The sequence below is a fragment of the Poeciliopsis prolifica genome, unplaced genomic scaffold, assembly GCF_027474105.1.
Source record: "Poeciliopsis prolifica strain line A6 unplaced genomic scaffold, Auburn_PproV2 SCAFFOLD114, whole genome shotgun sequence".
Lineage (NCBI taxonomy): Eukaryota > Metazoa > Chordata > Actinopteri > Cyprinodontiformes > Poeciliidae > Poeciliopsis > Poeciliopsis prolifica.
Window position 1 is genome coordinate 290,001 of NW_026562489.1, and position 20,000 is coordinate 310,000.

Genomic DNA, 20,000 nt, shown 5'->3' on the forward strand with positions numbered 1-20,000 from the left:
ACATTAAGTGTTGCGGTGTTAATGTCACAAAATATATTTAAAATATATGCACAAATACATCTGCAAGCCGCCACAGAGCAGTTAGCAGTCAGTCAGAGCGAAGGTCTGCACAGACGGCAGGTTTTAGATTTGAGTGAAGTCAAATATGTGCAGAGAGAATAAAGTGACCAATGTTTAAACCAGGCAATGATAAAAACAGTTTCAATGCTCTGGGTTAGAATCCAGAGAACCCAAAACATTTATTCAGAAGTAGCGACGCTTCAACATATTTTTACTCAAGTAAAAGTAAAAAATAGCCAAGAAATTATTCAAGTCTACTTGGTAAAAATCAACACAGCTGCTGATGGTGAACCTTAATGTTTGTTTTTCATGCAGTGGGTAGAAAATACAGACATGTTACTCAAGTAAGAGTAGAGATATTTATAATAATATTACTCAAGTAAAAGTCAAAGTACAGGTTAGTAAAAACACTCCTACAGAAATATTTTTTACTCGAGTAAATGTAACTTGTTACCATCAAACTCTGACTAAACCTTTGCAAACTGGCCTTAAATCCTGAAGGTTTGATTCATCTGTGAATAGAAACCATCTGGGCTTCTTGGTTGCTCCTGAATTTATTTATTTCCTTTTCTATTACTGTAAAATACATGTTAAATCTCAGCCACAGCAGTTGAAGTTAGAGCGAAATAAAATAAAAAAAAAAAAAAGTGATCAGGGATTCATTTTGTGGGATAAATCACAGTGTTTGTCATTCACAAACAGGAAGAACGTGACATTGGAAAGATAAAAAAACCCAGAAAAGCACAACATTGTGATGAAAATCTGGTTTTCCTGTCATCTAACAGAAATAGAAAGAGCAGTTACTCTTTGACTTTACCCGGTAATGTCTGACTAACTGAGTTTAACTGATGGTACAGAAACAGCCAGAGCTGAAGCAGTAACCCAAATCTACCAAAGTGCCGTCCCACAAGAAACGGGATGGAAATAGCTCCATTCTGGGTCACTCTTTAATAATTGCAGAAGTAACTTCCTAACTCTGCGCCTCATTCTCGGTGCGTACTAAACTTCTTAAATCATTCTTTGAGATTTTGTTTGGTGTCTCTTGAATTTTTTTAAGCCTAATCTCGGGTTCCCTCACCTTTATTACTAAAAAGATGCTACCATCAATTTGAGAACTTCTTAATCTTTTCCTCTGCAAATTTGCTTTTGGTCAGAGAAATCGGCCGTAATGTCAGCCGCTCATTGATTTTGTGCTCTACTTTGCAACAAGATGTACTTTCCTGATCTAAGAGGGACTGAATCCCTTCGTCCTTTCTCCTGTTAAAGTGACTTCTCGTCTTTCTTTCCTTGGACAGATCAGGTCACAGCAGAATAAACACACCAACAGCTGAAACTGAACAGCAGATGCAGGAAAATAAATCCTCTACACTGCAAAATCTCAAAATCTTAGCAAGTAATTTTGGTCTAGTTTCTACTGCAAATATTTTAGTTCACTTGAGGCGAAATAAAACTAACTAGAGTTTGTTTAGTATGAATCTGCTAGTTGGTTCAACAAGCAGATTAATGAACTCATGACAAGACATTTTCCCAGCGTTATAAGTGAAATAATCTGCCAACTGAACCAGAGAAATTATTGACTGTAAACAAGCTCTTATAGATTGCTGAAACTTTACTTGCAGCAGAAAATAGACCAAAATAGCAGGTAAGCAGCGTTTTCTGCTGGTCTCCAAACTCTGAGTTTGAATGTGAAGTTAATCCAGGATCATCTGTGTCTGGTTTCCTGCAGTGGACACAGATGGCAGGAAGTTGAAGGGAGGCATCCAGAGGAGCACGGAGACGGGTTTGGCGGTGGAAATGCCGAGTCGGACCGTTCGCCAGGCCAGCCATGAGTCCATAGAGGATAGCATGAACAGCTACGGCTCCGAGGGGAAGTGAGTAACCACAGGCTGCCTGGCCACAATTTGCAAAACATTTTTTTAAACATTTCTCTGTAATTCTACTTACTGTTTACATAAAGTCTAGATTTGACTCAAGAGGAAGAGCTGAATTAAAGTTTATTCTGCAAGCGAACATGATTACAGACCGATCTAAATATTGACAGTAAAATAAAATGCAAATTTTTAAAAATGTACATTTTATTTCACTTTTCAATAAAGATAATTGGAGTGCAGATTTTATAATTTATAGCTGTGACAATGTCACAGAACATTGTTAGCTCATTATAATAAACCTGCTTAAAAAGGAGCAGAGAGGTCAGTTTTTTATTGTGCGTGTTTATTTCATAATTAGATTTCATACATTGTTGGCCAATTTTGATAAAATGCGTTGGGAACCAGTTTATCTCTTGAGTTACTTGAAATACATAATGAAAAGCTGCAGTTTGACCACAGGGTTTCCACAAACTTCACAGAAACAGTTGGAGAATTATTTTGTTTCTTAAAGGTTAGATCTGATTTCCTCTATGTTGGCTCCAATCATCCATCTGAGCAACATGAGTAATAACAGCATAGTACTACGACACATACAAACACGTGGACACATGCAGAGCTCTGCCAACCTGGACACCAGCTCCAGTGTCAACAGTTACATAACGAGACAGGCAGACAGACTGGCTGATGGGAGCGTCAACAGAAACATGGGCTGCATGAGCAGAGAGACTGAAATCTGAATCCACATTATTTTACACAAATTTACAGAAGAGGCGATGCATAAAACTGCAAAGTTTGCGATGCACAATGAAAGAAAACTGAAGTGATGATATGAAAATAATAATATGTTTATTTTGGAGTGTCGTCACCAAGCTCCTCTGCTCATCAAAAGTCTGGATGTGGAGAAAATCAGAATGATTGTTTTGTGTAAATACCACATCAAACTGACCATAATTAGAAAAATGTCATTTCACATCATGCAAAATTTGAAACAGAACAAGGAGACAGCCGAGGCACAGAGAGGAGAAAAACTGAATCTGAGTCTATTCCTGTTTGACTCAAGCTGTGTAAACAAATTGAAGTTTTTATGTTTATCTTGCAAAATCTCCCTTCATATTATATCCTGAATGACCGCTGAGCTTCATTAAAGGAGCAGAACGTTGCTGTAGATGTGTTTTGATGTAGTATCATCTAAACATGGAGAGAGGAATAAAAATAGAGATTTAAAAAAGATTTTCATTTTCCCTTTCAGAAATTAGAATGGCCACACTTTTCATTTATTTCCATTTTTATAATTGACCCCACAGAAAAGTGGCAGATCAAACTTAGTGATGCAGCGGTTCATGATGGTGGTACAGTCGGGTCAGAACATGTGACCCAGCAGAGAGTGTGGAGCATGGTCTCCGTCGGTCCGCTGTGAGACGGCGCGTCCTCTGGAGGGACACAGGCATTCAGTCCAGGGCCGCTGCCAGAAATCTTGGGCCCATGGCAAAAATTAAATTGCCCCCCCACGCTGCTGCTGTTGCAATTCTTTGAGTCTGTCTGACTTATCAAAATGTCACAATTTTGCAACTGCCTGGCTTTCTTTGGTGCAATACTGATAACTAGCACATTTACTGCTCATGACTTTTACATGAAACAGCATAGAGTATGCAAGTAGGTTGCTTACATTTTTTCAAAATCAACTTCTAGATTTTGATCTTTGTCATTTTTCAATAGAAAAAAACTTTTTAAAATAAAGCTAAAGGTACCAGCACTAATAAAAAAGAACTTTATGTATAAAATAAGTGATTGATATCTGAGCTGCCAGCGTTATGAATCATTTAAATCGTCCGCAGTAAGGCGCTGCTTCACTCACGCTCTGTTTCCGTTTGGCTCAGCGGGCTGATTGGAAAGCTCTGTGCATGAACACATCCTGCAGTGAATAAGCACTTTGTCAGCTAACACCATCCAATCACATTTATGGGCTTATTGATTAATGATTGGGGTATTTTAGTGTGTGTGCTGCTGATGAAACTAAAACTAAAAGGTGGAAACTGATCTGGCCTGCAAAACAAAAGCAGCTCATGATAAGGTATGGTGGAGGATTTATGATGCCGATGGCCTGTTTCTCTAACTAAAGGAACATCATTAGAAAATATGTCATGGTGAACTTTTTCAAACACCAGAATATTTTAAAATAACATTCTGGAAACCTCCCAATGCAGAACAGACTGAAGGAACAGAAAAATGTTACAAAGATAAGTTTCTCACAGAGTAACAGGAAAAACTGAACTGGCACTGAAATGATCCAGAACCAAAAGGGAAAACAAAATAATCTAAGAGACTAAATATAAAGTGTTGAACATGTACGGCAACACCCTACGAGTAATAATAATGAACCAAGAATGGCAAGACATTTTATATAATAATTAGGAAACCAAACACCAAAAAATCATGACAAGAAGAATTTAAATAGATGATCTCTTAATAAAATAATTATCCAAAAACATTTCAGAAAATCAAAACAGAAATAGTTCTGCTAGAGTTCAAATAACTGTGAATGTGAGAAAAATAAAAGTTTGTCTTATTTTTTAAAATACTTCTTTTTAAATATCTTTATTTGTGGCTGTAGCTAAATGAACAATAACAATAAGTCTGAAATCAGAATAACGGGTCCAGTAAACTGACCAGAACACAGAGAGGCTCGTTCATGTCGTCCATTTTGAGTTGCTTTCTGTTGAAGAACCAGCAGCAGTTGTGGTTCTTCAACAGAACCAGAACTTCAACAGAACCAGCAGCAGTTCTGGTTCTTCAACAGAACCAGCAGCAGTTCTGGTTCTGTTTGTTTACAGCATGAGTTTTGCATTGAACATCAGACTGTGTGAAACAGCAGCGTAATCCCCAGATGTGCTCCACACACACACACACACACACACACACACACACACACACACACACACACACACACACACACACACACACACGCACACACACACACACACACACACATTTTTACAGTTCCTGGCAGTCTGCCACCAAAGCACTCTGATCTGATTCTTCTGAATACTCAGATAAAATAGGGTCACATAAGTTCATCACTGCTAATGTAGTGACTACCAAATGTCTGAGTTTCTTTTGGGTTTTTTTTATCTGTGTTGAACCATGTGTAATAAAAGGTTTTCTTATTTTTACTCTTTTATTTCACCTTTTTTCTCTATATTTTGCATCGTTTTTTTCTTCTTCCACGTCTTTGCCAACATTCCCATTTTTTACGTTTTATTTCACTTCTCTGTTATTCTTAAACCACAGTCACACTGAGTTTTAATATCCCGCCCTTCCTGCTCTCCCCTCAGTCTTAACTACAGTGGGATGTGTCTTGCATCCGATGCCCAGTTCAGTGACTTCCTGGATGGGATGGGACCGGCCCAGTTTGTTGGGAGACAGACGCTTGCAATGACATCCATGGGTGAGAAAACTTCAATGTTACTTTCCAAATCATGATTCAAAAATATTTTTCCACATCAGAAAGAAATCTGTCAAGAGAAGAATTAGCTAATAAAACACTTTATTGTTTGATGTCACACATCCTGCATATTTTTGAATATATCTAAATAAAAATGCTGATTGTATTTGCTCACTTTGCCTCCCAATGTTCTCCACATCTTCCACATGGTGTCACAGATCTCTCCAGTCCATTTCAGTCCATTTCAGGTGATTTGTGCCAAATTTAGCTCAGAATTCAGATTATTCTGTCTGTTTTCTGTGTTCATCTCTAGTTTTCTTGCAGGAACTTGAAGGTTTTGCATTAAAACCCTTCATGACTTCATCTACCTTGACAAAGCTACCTATGAAAAAATAGTTTTGCATGCTGACTTTTATTTTTATTTGAATCACAAAGACTTAGCATTTTAACAGGGAGTGTGCAGATTTTTTATGTTTGCTTTAATCTCTCAGCTTGAAGTTTGGGATGAATTAGTGATAAATCATGAAGTGAGAATAATGCTGTGTGCTGTGAGGATTTTGAATTATGGGAATCATGCTAAGTGGGTAAGCGTGCTGGATTAGATTTTTGAATTAAAAGGTAAGCGGCTATCTCCTGGAAATTAAAAGCCAAGCCTTACTTTGTAATAAAAACATATTTAGTGGTTGCTAAATTCATTTGCTGTGGCTGGCTCAGAGTTTTCTCATCGGTCTGCGCTGCAGTCTAGTGATTTATTTGCTGGTCGTCTGCAGGGGTGTATTTCACGCAGACTGTCCTCAGCAGCAGTGTTTTACTGTAAGTGGGTCAGCTTCCTCGCTGGCAGTCAGACGCCGTCCTTGACCACAACAGTTACACTCACTGGACCAGTTCCACTCCAGCCTTCTGTCCAGTTCAGCATTATATAATATCAGAGGACTCAAAATAACTGGGAGATCATCTGCGCTCAGTCATTTACAAAGAAATATTTGTCCTTTTGAGCCGTTTTGCCACAATTATTCATGATGGACGGAATAATAATTTATAATAATGATCATCTGTTATCATCCATGCAGGCGATGTAGAAATCGGCCTGACGGAGAGAAAGGGGGTCTGGAAGTAGAAGTTGTTCAAGCGAGAGGACTCACCATGAAGCCAGGCTCAAAGGCACCTCCAGGTAACGTTAGCATGCCCACTGGACCACACAAATAAAACCTGCTGTTCCCAGGATTTACATGGGAACCATCACACACTGGACTGAGGACGTTTCCAATAAACAAGATGCTTGACTTTATTTCTGCCATATCGAGGACAAGGACGATTCTGCACAAATAAATCAAAAGGCAGCAGCTGCACACAGAGCCCTGCAGGGTAGGCTAAAAGGGGGAAACAATATTCATAGTTTTGGGAGTTTGCACACAGAGCACAGAAAGCTAAATGCACAAAACAGGGACAGAAATGACTCACAGAGGTTTTTCACCCAGGAGATTTAAGCAACTTTCTGCTGCTGATCACGTTGAGTCATACTTAAAGTTAGTTTACTCGTCATTATGCTTCAAAGCTGTAATATTTGTGTTGAACTAAACCTTTTTCAAAAGACAAAACAAATGAAATCAGATTGTATTTAGTGGGCTGAACATTTTAAAATCGAATAAGCATCAGTAATCATGTTTAATGTTTGATTTAACATTGATTTATTTAATGATCAAATCAAACTGATAATCATCTCTCCAACTTTTCTATCCATTAAACCTTGAAGAGTTTATTGTCAATATAATGTAATTATTTTAAGTGTGCAAACACTTTATGTTGCATGATTTTGGTTTTTGATGTAAGCACTTTGAAATGCCTTGCTGCTGAAATGTGCTATACAAATAAAATTGTATTTGATTTACTGTTAATAAAAAATAAAACTTTCCACTTGCTGAATAACAAATATAATTCTGATTTTATGATGTTACAACAGTTTTGCCTCATCAGCTTTGAACATAACATGATATTTTTTAGTAGCATCCCTCGTGTGTAAGAGACTTATCTTTGTAACATTTTGACAATTTCCCAGAATTAGCCTGATTTGTTTTCTTCTGCTGAAAAATTGCCTCTATTATTCAGGAGAATAATAAAAGATATTTACGAATAACTCATTTTGTGCCACAGTTTCCCCAAACCACAGACAGCTGGGATTGTTCTTCTCTATTCTGATTGCCAAATGTTTTTCAGAACTTCCTTAAGGCGAACAAGAAGTCTCTCTGTGAATGATCTCCTGCTCAAATTTCTCTTTCCTCATATTCTAGCGGCATATATCAAAGTTTACCTCCTGGAGAACGGAGTGTGTGGCCAAGAAGAAGACCAAAGCAGTGAGGAAGTCTCTGGATCCTCTCTACAATCAGGTCCTGGTCTTTTCTGAAAGCCCACAGGGGAAAGTAGTGCAGGTAAGAACCAACAGAAAGGAACAAAAAACAGAATATAAAATATCTTAAATGAAACATGAAGACTCTGACAACAACCAAATCTGGTTTCCAGCTGAACTTGGAATGTTATTTTCTTCATTATTAGCAAAAATCAAAGATGCATGATTCATACTTTTGTCACCATGCTTGGCAAAATGCCAATCACAATTGAAAAAAAAATGTAGAGGAAAAAAAATAAAAATGACATTTTCATCCATAAACTCTGAGCCGCTTTAAAACACGAGTTTGACCTTTTCTAAAACAATCTGACCTGAAGAGCCACCGGCTCTGGCAAATCATTTTATTGTCATTTCTTAGAACTTCAACAATTAAAAAAATAATCACAACTCAGACAGAGAAACATTATTTATGCACTTCAGTTTTTCCTCCTCTGCTCTTTTTATCTGTAATATTCCTTTTTCAGACTTTGGCGTCATGTGATAGTAATGTTCTTTTTTTCCAGTGTCCATGCTCCATTTCATGTTTCATAACGTCTTCATGCCGGCTCAGTGCTTGCCCCACGTGAACACGGTTTCACCCCGATTGTTTGTGTCAGGCTTGCTCAGTGAGAAGCCGAGGGATCCAGTGATGTGTTGGTGGAGAGGCCTGCAGCTCTGCCTCCAGCTGCTCTTCTGCTCCTGTCACCGGCTAATTAGCCGCTAAACGCCTCCCTCTTAATTATCTGCTGTCTGTGCTGCTGTCCTCCGAGTTTCATCAAACTCATTCACACTGGATAATGAAAATCGCTGAAATCAGCAGCACTTTTCAATTTGTCATTTCCCAATTTAGCAAATCGCAGAGCTGCTTAAGACTACACGAAAATCCATTTAAAAAGCTGCTTTAATTGCCTCTGTGACGGCGGCAGTTTTATTCGTCAGCTCGGATAAAACACATCGCGTAACAAATAAGCATGCTGTAATTTTTACATTTAGTGAGCACTCTTTGAAAGTTTAGAATGTTTTCTCAGAAAACATTCTAAATCTATCAGTTTTTTAAAACTGATAGATAAAAATTTACATTTTTCACCACATGTTTTTTCCTTAAAGTGCAGAAAAAAACTGCTGTGGTTGAAATAAGAGAATAGAAACCAAAGGTTAGGAACAGGAGCGTCATTTCTTACAGTCTGGACTCAGAGTCTCGGTGGAAATCATTCGCAGACGTTTGGTATTCTGTGACGCAGGGAGACACAGGACCTCCACGAGGCGACGTATTCGTTGATGGATATTGATTATTTTGTCCACCGCCTGAGAAGAACTGGGCTGTCTGAGTTGAGCCCGATGTTATCAGGATGTCAGGGACGGAGGACACCCTGTGCACCAAATAAACACCGCTAGCCTGCCGGTATAACAAAAAGAAATGCTCTGGACTGGGCTTACACACCTGCATACATCTATCTGGCTGTGCTTGGATTCAAATTTGACATCATGAAATGTTGCTTTTATTGATCTGCAGCTTTTGTTTTGTTTCAAAGTGCAAAGTAAAACCAGAGAATTAGTGAAGGATAAATGTACTTTATTTACTATATATTACACATGAACCATAAATAATCATCTGTTTGGATTTATCAGTCTAAAGGAATCAGTTTTAGTAAAATAAACTTTCAGTCTGAATTCAAGCTTTAAATGTCTCTGTCTCACTGTGACAGAGACATGAGGTCCCATCCTGCTTGTTGTGGTGACAAGATTAATTCATCATAAATACTTTAGAGCTCTAATAAAACCAAAGAATGTGTCCAATGTGAAACGATGCAAAACGTTTCTTTTGAAATTGCTTCTTTGAAAACTATGAAGGAATTAAAATGGAAAAATTCTGGTTAACTTCCAGCTCCATGCAGAACCAGAGCAGAAACAGATACATCTAAATATTGGATGTTCACATTGATCCAGGTTATTATCAGACCGATATGTTTAACAATAGCAAATACCACTGATACCGATGTTGGTGCCGATATTGTGCATTTCTAATAACACTTGTACCCAACTGAAACGTTCCAAGACTTTTGTTCATAATTTGTCAAAAGCACAGCTGGCCCGATCAGGTTCATCACATCCTGTGTGAAACAAACAAAGAAAAAAAGCTAAACAAAAAGTTAACAGACTGATAACAATGGTTTGTTTCTCACCTCTCCTTCAGGTCATTGTTGGGGAAACTATGGACGAATGGACCGCAAAAGCTTCATGGGCGTAGCTCGAATCCTATTGGAGGAGCTCGACCTGAGCACCGTGGTGATTGGCTGGTACAAGTTGTTCCCTACCTCCTCCATGGTGGACCCGACTATGGCGCCACTCATCCGCCACTCATCTCAGATGTCTCTGGAGCACCATCGGACCATGTTGTGAGAGATCCTAAGACTTAGGAAGGAAACTGTGTTGCGTTGAACTGAGTCTGAAGAAACGTTTTCAACCCTGTAGCTCTGCTCCTGGCTCAGCTGGTCACTTCACCTGCACCTGGGACAAGTTCACAAGTCTGTCCGCTCTGGGAACGATCAGACCTGATAAATTACTGCGCTAACCAGCCGGTTATCCTGCATACATCTGAAATATATAATAGTTTGGAGCAGATTGTTTCCTGTGACTCCTGGGAAACGCTTTCTTTTATTCTTGTAACCGACCATCCTCAGACTCTCAGGGAGATTTCTCTCCCTTCAGATCTCTTTGATGGAAGGAAAACCCAAACCCTCCGTAATGAGAATACTTCAAGCAGAGCTCGGCTGCCGACATTGATCACATCCTATTGGACTCGGCGGCTCGGTTTGCTTCAGCTGCCCGCCTCCTCTGCAGCCTTCACCCAACTCTCATTCCCAGGCTGCTGGTTGTCTTTCTACTGACGAGTCTGATAAAATCTCTCAGTCCACCATGATGCTTGAGAAACCACTCCTATTGGTAGATGTGTATGCAACAGGACTGGAAGCACTAAGGTCTAAGTTATTTGTTGCGACATACCAAGAAATGCTGGGTCCAACCACATGAGCTGTTTCTTTGATTATTTCTGTACGTTCCTCATTGGTTGAATGATGTTCAACTCCATGAGACTCAAACATGGCTGAGAGCTGTTGCAGGTTCTGGAACCATCCAGATTGTAACCTGAAGTTAGGAATGACGGTTGCTGCTGGTTTCTGTGCACACAGTTTGTTAGAGCCTCATGTCACAGCTGGCTCACCTGTGGACCTGCGTCTGGGCTTCATCTTCTCAGTCCCCAAAAACAATCCGCTCATGTTCAACGTTTCTAACTCACATGACATTTCAAGCACTTTTCAGTCTATACGGTGGTGATTATAAAGAGAAATATACATCCTTGCTTTATAAAAAAGTGACAAAGCCAATTTATTCCAACTAGGGTTTCAAAAATAAAGGCAGCAAAGATTTATTTTTGTAAATTGTGAATTAGAAACAGATTGGAGCAAATCTGAAAACCCTAAATTATGCATGCAGTCTATTCTACAGGATTATGATTTTAATATAAAGTGGCTAATGTTAAATGCATGACATTAGCAATTTAAATTTTGCTGAGGCCTTACAGAGAACAAAATGTACCCAGCATTAAGCAGCTCGGTGTTTTTCTGGGTCTAAAATGACAAATGTTTGTTCTTTATTTATTATTTCTGCTCTGCTTTGGTTGGTTTTCACCTTCCTCGTGCAGATCACACTGAATGCAGCGGCTGCTATCACTGGAAAAAAAACAAGAAAGTTCAATCTTGGTTGCTGTGAAGAGCAGAGCTACCTATGAACCCTGGTAGCTGCAGCAGCTCTTTCGATAGATTTCTAACATTCCTCTAGTCTTTTTTAAGCTTTGGTGAATAACAGTTTCTGTTGTGCCAATTTCTACCAGCACGTGTCTTCTTCCTCTTCCTCAGTTACCTTGTGGCATGTGCCATTGTGAGGGGACAGCAGAAAAATCCACTCGCACCTCCTAACAGCAGCATTCAGAGAAGCGTCCCTTTCATTCTAAATTAAAGCCCTCATCCACTGAAAGCCAAGCCACCTGGTGATTAGCCATGCTTCGACTGAAAACCGGAGGGAGGAAGAGGAGAGAGGAAGAGGAGAGAGAGAAAGAGAGCATGAAATGTTCTTTGCACCATCCAAACAAAGGATCTGTCTGGAGTGACGTCAGGTGTTACAGACTTCAAAAGAGAACAGAGAAATGGGATGAACGCAAAGGGAACACATTGTGCACACTGTAGAGAAATTTTATTGGAGCAAAAACCATTTATTTAAGATCCATAATGTCTCCTTTCTGTGTACATATTACCACTGTTTGTGTCTTTTGGTGTGAGCCAAAGTGAATCTGTCACAACTTTGTTCATAAATGTTGAGACACCAGTGGAAGGAGGTGATGATATCTTTGGTAGATTTTTTTTTCTGAGACTGTAGCAGTAGCTGGTAGCATCTGCATGACAGGTTAAACATTTCTACTATTAGCACAAAACTTGATAAGATTTAGCATGAGCTATGAGCTGCACAGAGGTCACAAGCTTCGGTTTGAACTGAGGAACATTCCTATGTAGCATTTTCATTTGTTCTTAAGATGTTTTAGTTTCAGCTGCTTTCTGTTAAAAAATAAACCAAACTCATCAAGACTTTTTAGATTTTTTTATTTAGCTAGAAGCAAAATTTTGAAATAAAATCCGTTTGGTTGCTGTAATAATTCCTCTGATTCAGTTTCTTAGACTTTGTAAATGTGGCCTCTGCTTTGCCAGTAGCTTCGTTCCAAGCAAATTCCTTTCACTCTGTGAAGCAATAAAGCATCCATGGCTATTCATGCATAATAAATACACAAGTTTCATCACCGATTTATCAATCCCACTGTTTGAAAAGCCACTCATGTTCTCCAGTGGGATGTTTATGGTTTACATGTCTGTGGAATGTTTTGACGCAAAACACACTTTGCAAAACCCCACGACTTCACAAAATTATGCATTTCATTATGTTTAAACTCCCAGCAGAAATGCCACTAGAAAACTGTGTATTTAACATGTTATGTTTCCTTTAGCCCAGAAATCATTGCTGTGATTGGTCGGCCTCTGCAGCAGCTCTGAAGGAGCTGATTGACTTCAGGCCAGAAGGGTTGAATCCTCGACTCATTTTGTGGAAAACACAAAACAGATTTAGCTTTGAAGATAATCACTCTGCCTGAAAGGTGAAAGGTGTTGTGTTGTCAGCTATAATTACTGATTTGTCTGGAGAGAAAGAGATGAAGACAAATGTTAAAAAAAAGGAAAAAAAAACGAAAATCCACGTCTATCAGCTCTTCTTCAGCTATTTGGCTCTTTAATATGATAGTTCATATAAACTAAATTCTGGCCACCTTGTCATGCTATACATTGCTTTGGAATTGCTCTTTGCTCACTGTTGTCTAAAACTGTTGCTGCATGTGCAACACGAGTGATTGTTTTCTGATAAACCCTTTAAATCTGTTTTCCAGACTGGATAAAAATCCTGCAGCAGTGTAGAAATGCACAGCGCGGATGGTCTTTGGAGATTACTGGGTTTATTTTTGTGCCAAAATTATGATACAGTGAGAACTAATATCCCAAGTCATCCACAAAAGGAAACAAACTTCTGCATTCCTGACTTTAACTTTAGAAACAACATCAGATGTTGTTCCTATTAGCTCACAGCTGGTCCTGTACCGACGGAAACGTCTGCAGATTTAGCTGAAATAAGGCCAAATGAGAGTTAAACTTGTAAAGATTCTTCCTGACCACATCATTTACTAACATGCATTCATTGGGCATGAGATGAAACATCGGTAAGCTTCACTTGATTGTAAACCTTAACAGCCAGTTTGTATTGTGTGACATGTCTGCAGTAAGAAATATTTATGTGCTAATAATTTGAAGGAAACAAAATGTACATCACCATCACTGACAGAATCAAAGCCAGTTGGAAATGATTGTGTACTTTTGTTCTTTAAAAGCTGCTTTGGGTTTATTTGTCACTGTGGTCTCGTGGATGAGCTACTGAAATGAAATGTTGCAGTTCGCTCAGCAAAACGTTGTGGTTTCCCTTTGATTCTGTGTCACTTGAATGTTAAAATGTAAACTTTGTCAACTGTAATGTAAATAGAGGCCTTAACACACGATACACATTTTGTCAGGGCTAAGGACAAAGAATTGTCATTTTATCGTATCCAGACAACAGAAAACTGTTTCCTGAGCTTTTGTTCGGTTGCAATTCTGCAAAACACAGAAGTTAAAAAAACGAGACGCTAAAAAAATCATGTTAAATATTTTAACTCACCTCATGAAATGTGTGTGAAACTGGTCTCAGCCTTTCCATGTTTGCATTTTTAGTTTCAAATTATTTATGTCCAAATTATTCCAACCAACAGTTTACAGTGAATTGTAACTGTTACTGACTATTATAAATGATAATGTTTTGTATTTTAGTAATGATAAATAACTACAATTAAATCAACTTTTTCTTTTTAAGGATAGTTTGATGTATTGGCAGTTACATGGTTGTGATATACAGAAATAATTCACAATGTCTAAATTGGGACATATAGTTATGATAGAGAAAACATTCAGATTGATTGTTTGCTGTTCATGTGTCTGTTTTTTTTGTCTGTTTTTTGCAGAAAATGCATCTAAGACGTGAACTGGCTTTAAAGTTGAACAAACATGGCTCATGAAAATATCTTTCTCATCAATCAACAAGAAATTTGAGTATGTTTTTTCACCTTTTGATTGGCAGTGTGTCATTTTGAAAGAACATTTCAGTGAAGGAGTGGGAGGATAAGAGGGTTGGTACAACACCAGACACTGGAGTGGGAGATTTCCTCTGCTCTGCTGCTGTGCAGACGCAGCGGTTATTAAACTATACCCTCCATCTTCTCTAAGCAATACTCATAAAAACGTTCCCCCTCATGCCATCTGGAGCATCCTCCCATCTGATGTGTCCCACATAAGCAGGAGCAAAAACATTTTCAGGCTGTCTTACTCTGCTGAGAATCCAAGATGAAATCATCTTTCATCTATTTTCGTCACATTTTGCCAACGTCTTTGTGATTCAGCCCCTCAGAAACACCCAAATGTTTGATACTGCTCTTACGATACGAAGCCATAATATTTCCATTCACAGCCTTAAATTTTCATGTCAGAATTATTTACATGTCCAAACATTTCTTCCTTCCACACCATATATACAACTGGAAGGAGATGTTTTGGTTTTGGGGAGGGTTTTACAGTTTTACAGGCCTTTTTGTTCTTAGAAACATGTGTGAGCAACTGTGAAAGCAAAGCGGATTATAAATCTGTTTCCCTCCGTCTAGAGAGCATTTACCCAGGGATAGTTTGCCAAGTATGTCTCTGTTTCAAGCCTCACCTTCACTGGTTCCAACTGTCTGTAGTTTCTAATGTTAAGTGTCTTCACTGGATTCAGTTTCCATTTGAAAATCCTGTTTCCTTTTTTTAGCTTCACTTGATCAACATCAACAAATGTTTGCATAAACCAGGTGTTAATGCAGCTCTAAGCAGCAGAAGCATGTGTGCGTTGCTTTTATTTATTGCTCATGTTTGGCACCTTGAGGACTGATTTGTTATCAGGGCAGAAAAATGATGATGTAACTTTAGTTTTATTCACTGCATTTAGATTCTGGCTATATTTGCAGATTATCTGACAAACTGTTCTGTTGTTGAGTAAATGCACAATTTGGTGTCCTGGTATTCTATTCCAGCTGTCAATAAAATAGTTTAACTCTGTTCCTGTCTGCTGGACATTGTGTTGCATTTGTGACAATTATTTAATGTAATATCAGAGTTTGGTAGCAACTAGTGACCATTAATTGAGTAACTTTTTGGAAAGAAATTACTTTCAGGAATATTTTTACTACACTGTTCTTTTCACTTTTACTTAAGTAATTATATTATGAAGTATTTCTACTCTTACTTATATGAATTATAATAATTTTCATCCTCAAAATACCAACATTTCCTCTTGACTTTATTTTAGTTCGTCTGATAATAATTTAATCTGTTAGTCAGAATAAACTTTTACCTGAGTAAAAACATGAAGTGATTCTAACTTGAGGACAATCTTTGTCTACTCTGCCCACCTCAGTGTATAGCGCATCAAAAAGCTTATTTTTTCTTACAGCAACTATTTTCAGAAATTAAATTCTGAGCTGTCAGAACTTGAAGATGCCACTGGATCTGTTTTCCACTCATCCCATCAGAGCGGATCCCTCCCTCCGTCTGCCTTTGTGGCAGATGTTTGGACTCCCTGGTGGCCAAACCGATCAGCTTGTATTAATGTCTCTCTGTTATCACACACACACACACACACACACACCCACACACACACACACACACACACACACACACCCCCACACACACACACACACACACACACACACACACACACACACACACACACACACACACAGAAAGCAGTAGCGTGACAGGAAGCCAGGCTGCTCTGTTGCAGACACAGGAGTGGAATGAACATGCGCTGCCTGACAGAGGACACGCTCACACCGTAAGTTCAAGTGCAAGCGTGACTTGCATGCACAAAAGACAGAAAGATAAATTCACACTGAAGAATTGGACTAAGCAACAGGAGGCCCCCTAATGGAGCAAAGGCAAATTGAAACATAAATCATTTCCTCCACAGGAGAAATTACATCTTCAAACAGCCAGTATGTGTCTGCGTGTAGAAAGGAGCTGTGCTCACACTGAGGCGCTCTGCTTCGTCACTGCCTGCTTTTCTTGCAGCCTGCTGTGGACAAAAAAATCTTTATTTAACATAAAACAAGGGGAAATTTGAAAGTTTTGATGTATTTTTCTAGTGACTACTTCCTTTTGGTTTCTAGTATTCAGATCTTCTTAATTCCTCTGGTGGTAAATCAAGGTTTTTAAATGGATTTTGGAGGAAAGAAATCTGTAAATAAATCAGCTGTGATGTATTCGTAACAGTAATTTGTATTGCAAATAAAATAAAAAAGCAGCAAAGGTCAGATAAAGTCTTTGATTTGACTTTCAGGAGGGAGGGTATTGCAGTGAAGCAGAATATGGACGGACCGTTTTAACTTCAGAGGGTTTCCTGCAGGATCAAACACAACTTAAAGGTTCTGCAGGAAAATGTCAAATCAATACATTCAACTGGATCTCATTCTTGTCAGGGTTGTGGGAACTGAAGCCTGTTGGAAATGATCAGTGAGCTAAAGCTGAGATTCCCAGACATTTCCAAAACCTCTGACCTCTGACCCCCTCCCCCCCCCCCCCTCACCCCACACACACAATGCTCCAAATCAGTAGCATTGTTTATTCACTGTTCAATAATTATGACAGAATTAGTTTAAACACGGCCAGTCATTGGTTCCTCGGTTTGCTATAGATCTTCTGATGGATATTGATCTATTTTGTAGGTCAGAACTACAAAGTTTTTTTACATCTTCTGAACAGATTGTAGTTTCATTTTTTACAGTGTAGCAATAAGGAGTCTAAAACATGACTTAATCTGTTTAGAAATATATATTTTTTCTCATTCTGAATTGATTATGAACTGCTGTGTGCTGGAGCCTCTCCGTCTCTCCTGAAGATCACAGTTTGGTCAGAAACCTGCGAACCGTTTAACGTCTGATCTGCTTGTTGCCAAATGTCCCCAGATAACAGGGTTTTCCAGTTGGGTTTCGTTTTATTTTGCTCAATTAAAGCAACACAGCACACCTTGAAAACAACTGCTTCTTAACTTTTGACACAGAAATAAAAAGCAACACAGTTTGAAAAAACAGACTCCAAAGTTAAGCACCCGACTTTCTGTTTTCAGTGTAATCGATACAAATTATAATCCAAGTACCTGATAAAATTGACATTTACATTTGTTGTTAAAATATTATTCAAGTTTACAATGTCTAGTAAACTTTTACCAGACATGTCTGGTTTTCTTTTTCTCAGAAGTTAACCTGACGGGTTTTAATACAAATCCAGCCGAAAGATCAGTGCCGCTCTTTCTGGTTTTCTTATGTTTTGTCTTAATTCATTAATGAATTTGATTTCAAATATAACTGAGTAATTTTATTCAAAACAAATTCAAGTAAAAGTTTGGATTTTGTAAACAACTTAAAAGACAAAGTGGACAAAGTTTAATTCAAGCAATAAATGCGAATATAACTAATTATCTTTCACCCCCATAGCAGAACCAATATATATATATATTCACAGTGTGAAGAGCTTCTTCTTCTGCATTATCCAGACAGAGGTAGCCCATTGTACACTAAAATATTGATGTTTTTATGTGTTTGCTGGCTGAGGATTGGTGTCTGCCTCCAGTGAAGGAGGCCTCACATCACAACGTCTCGTCCAGAATGTTGGTTGGATGCAGTGATGTGGATTTTCTGGTCTGTTGTGGTGAAGGAAGAGCTGAACCAGCCGAAAAAGTGAAAGTTTCCATTTCCTAATCAATAAAAGGTCAATCTCTTTCAGAATTTATTGATTAACACGTTGATCAAACCAAACACAACATGTGACCTTTTGCAATAAATATACATTTTTTAAAAGTTCCTTCTGTAAGAAGGCTTCCACACTTTCACTTTGAAAGAAGAAAATTGTTCACACGTTTAAAATATTTCAATTTAAGCACATCTGCTGATAAAGTTTGACTGTTCTCATAGTGGATGTACAAAATCTAAATATTTAGTAAACTATTTGAAATGATTTTGAATTCCTTTCACTGCAGTTTGGATCCAGCATGCAAGTTCAGAGAACTTTGCTGTGTTGATTAGTGCTGCAAACACAAAAAATAAATATTTATTTATAAAACAATTTCAACACATAGTTTGTTAGCCTCTATAATCCACATGAATATGTTTTTCTTAAATACATTTGCAAAATATGAAATGTTCATCTCATCTTGTTCAAAATATAAAACATTCACTTAGTTCTCATTTTTAATGTTTTTTATGATTTTTCTGCACATTCTGCTTAAAATCTGTTGCTAGAAAAAGCTTTCAATTCAAAATACTCTTGGATTTATTTTGATATATTTCTACTATAAGTTATTTCACAGCATTTTCTGTTTGACAACAAATTCAGTTTCTTGTTTTGTTTCAGACAAAATGTGTTTAAACATCAGAAAAAGATGTTTAAACACATTTAAATGTTTTTTCCTTTTCCAACAGAAAAGTCGTGGTAAACAAATCATTTTGTTCTTGGTTAAATATGCTCATGTTTTTCTTTCTCCTACTGATTCCTTGTTATCTTGCTTTTGAAATCTGTTTGAAATGAAATAAATAAGTAAAAACACTGACTTGATATTTTCCTTACGGATCTGAAGTTTTGCTTCTTCAGCTGCAATCAGAGTAAAGTCACAGCATAACTGGCATATTGTTGGATTTTCAAGTCCTCTGACATGTAGCATGGTTAGCAAGGCACACATAGTTAGCATGCTAAAGATAGCGACCCGTCATCTCAGCATTTATATGAGAACTAATGTGTGTGTGTGTGTGTGTGTGTGTGTGTGTGTGTGTGTGTGTGTGTGTGTGTGTGTGTGTGTGTGTGTGGTGTGAGTGTGTGTGCGTGTGTGTGCGTGTGTTTCCAGCTAAAGAAACTTGTCTGTATTTTGTTCAGTCTTATTTCTCTGCACTCGTCTGTTTACTATGTTTGAACTCTATAAATGCATTATTTATGCTTCATGAAAGAGCTGAATAATGAGCTTTTCTGTCTTTAGTCTCTCAGTGTGATAATGACATTGTCATCCTGTCCTTTCCACAGCATTTCCCCCTCAAAGTCCAGCATCTTGTGTTTGCGACAGCGCAGGAGAATCCCCACCACTTTGTCTGAAATCTTCACGTAGCGGTCGAAGAGTCTGCCAAAGCTGATGACAGTCCGACCCTCCTTGTCTTTGAAGCCCATGTCCTTGATGATCCAGACCATTTCCTCCATCTCTCTGTGGATGTGTTTGTGGGGCCGGTCTCCTCTCTCGGCGGTTTTGGAGCCGTCTTTGGGCCGACCGTAGCCAGAATCCCCTTTGCGGAGACGCTGGGACATCGCAAAGTCGTAGTCAAACTCCTCGCTGAACGGGTTGAGCTTCTGGCCCTCCATGTGCTGCTCGGACCACTGCTGCCAGCGGCTTTTGATGTCACCCATGGAGGCAATCTTAACCTGCAGAGAGAAGGTAGAGTTAAAACCAACAAAATATAAAACAGACTACAAAGTAAAGCGTATTTATAAAGACATTCATGAAG

The 20,000-nt window shown here is 38.4% G+C and overlaps 2 pseudogenes; one reads left to right on the top strand and one right to left on the bottom strand.

Annotated features, from left to right (window-relative positions):
• Nucleotides 1–10,222, top strand: part of LOC129354629 (regulating synaptic membrane exocytosis protein 4-like) — a 29,686-nt pseudogene extending 19,464 nt beyond the window's left edge.
• An 8,869-nt stretch (nucleotides 10,223–19,091) lies between these two features.
• LOC129354625 (actin-binding Rho-activating protein-like) overlaps nucleotides 19,092–20,000 on the bottom strand; it is a 4,193-nt pseudogene continuing 3,284 nt past the window's right edge.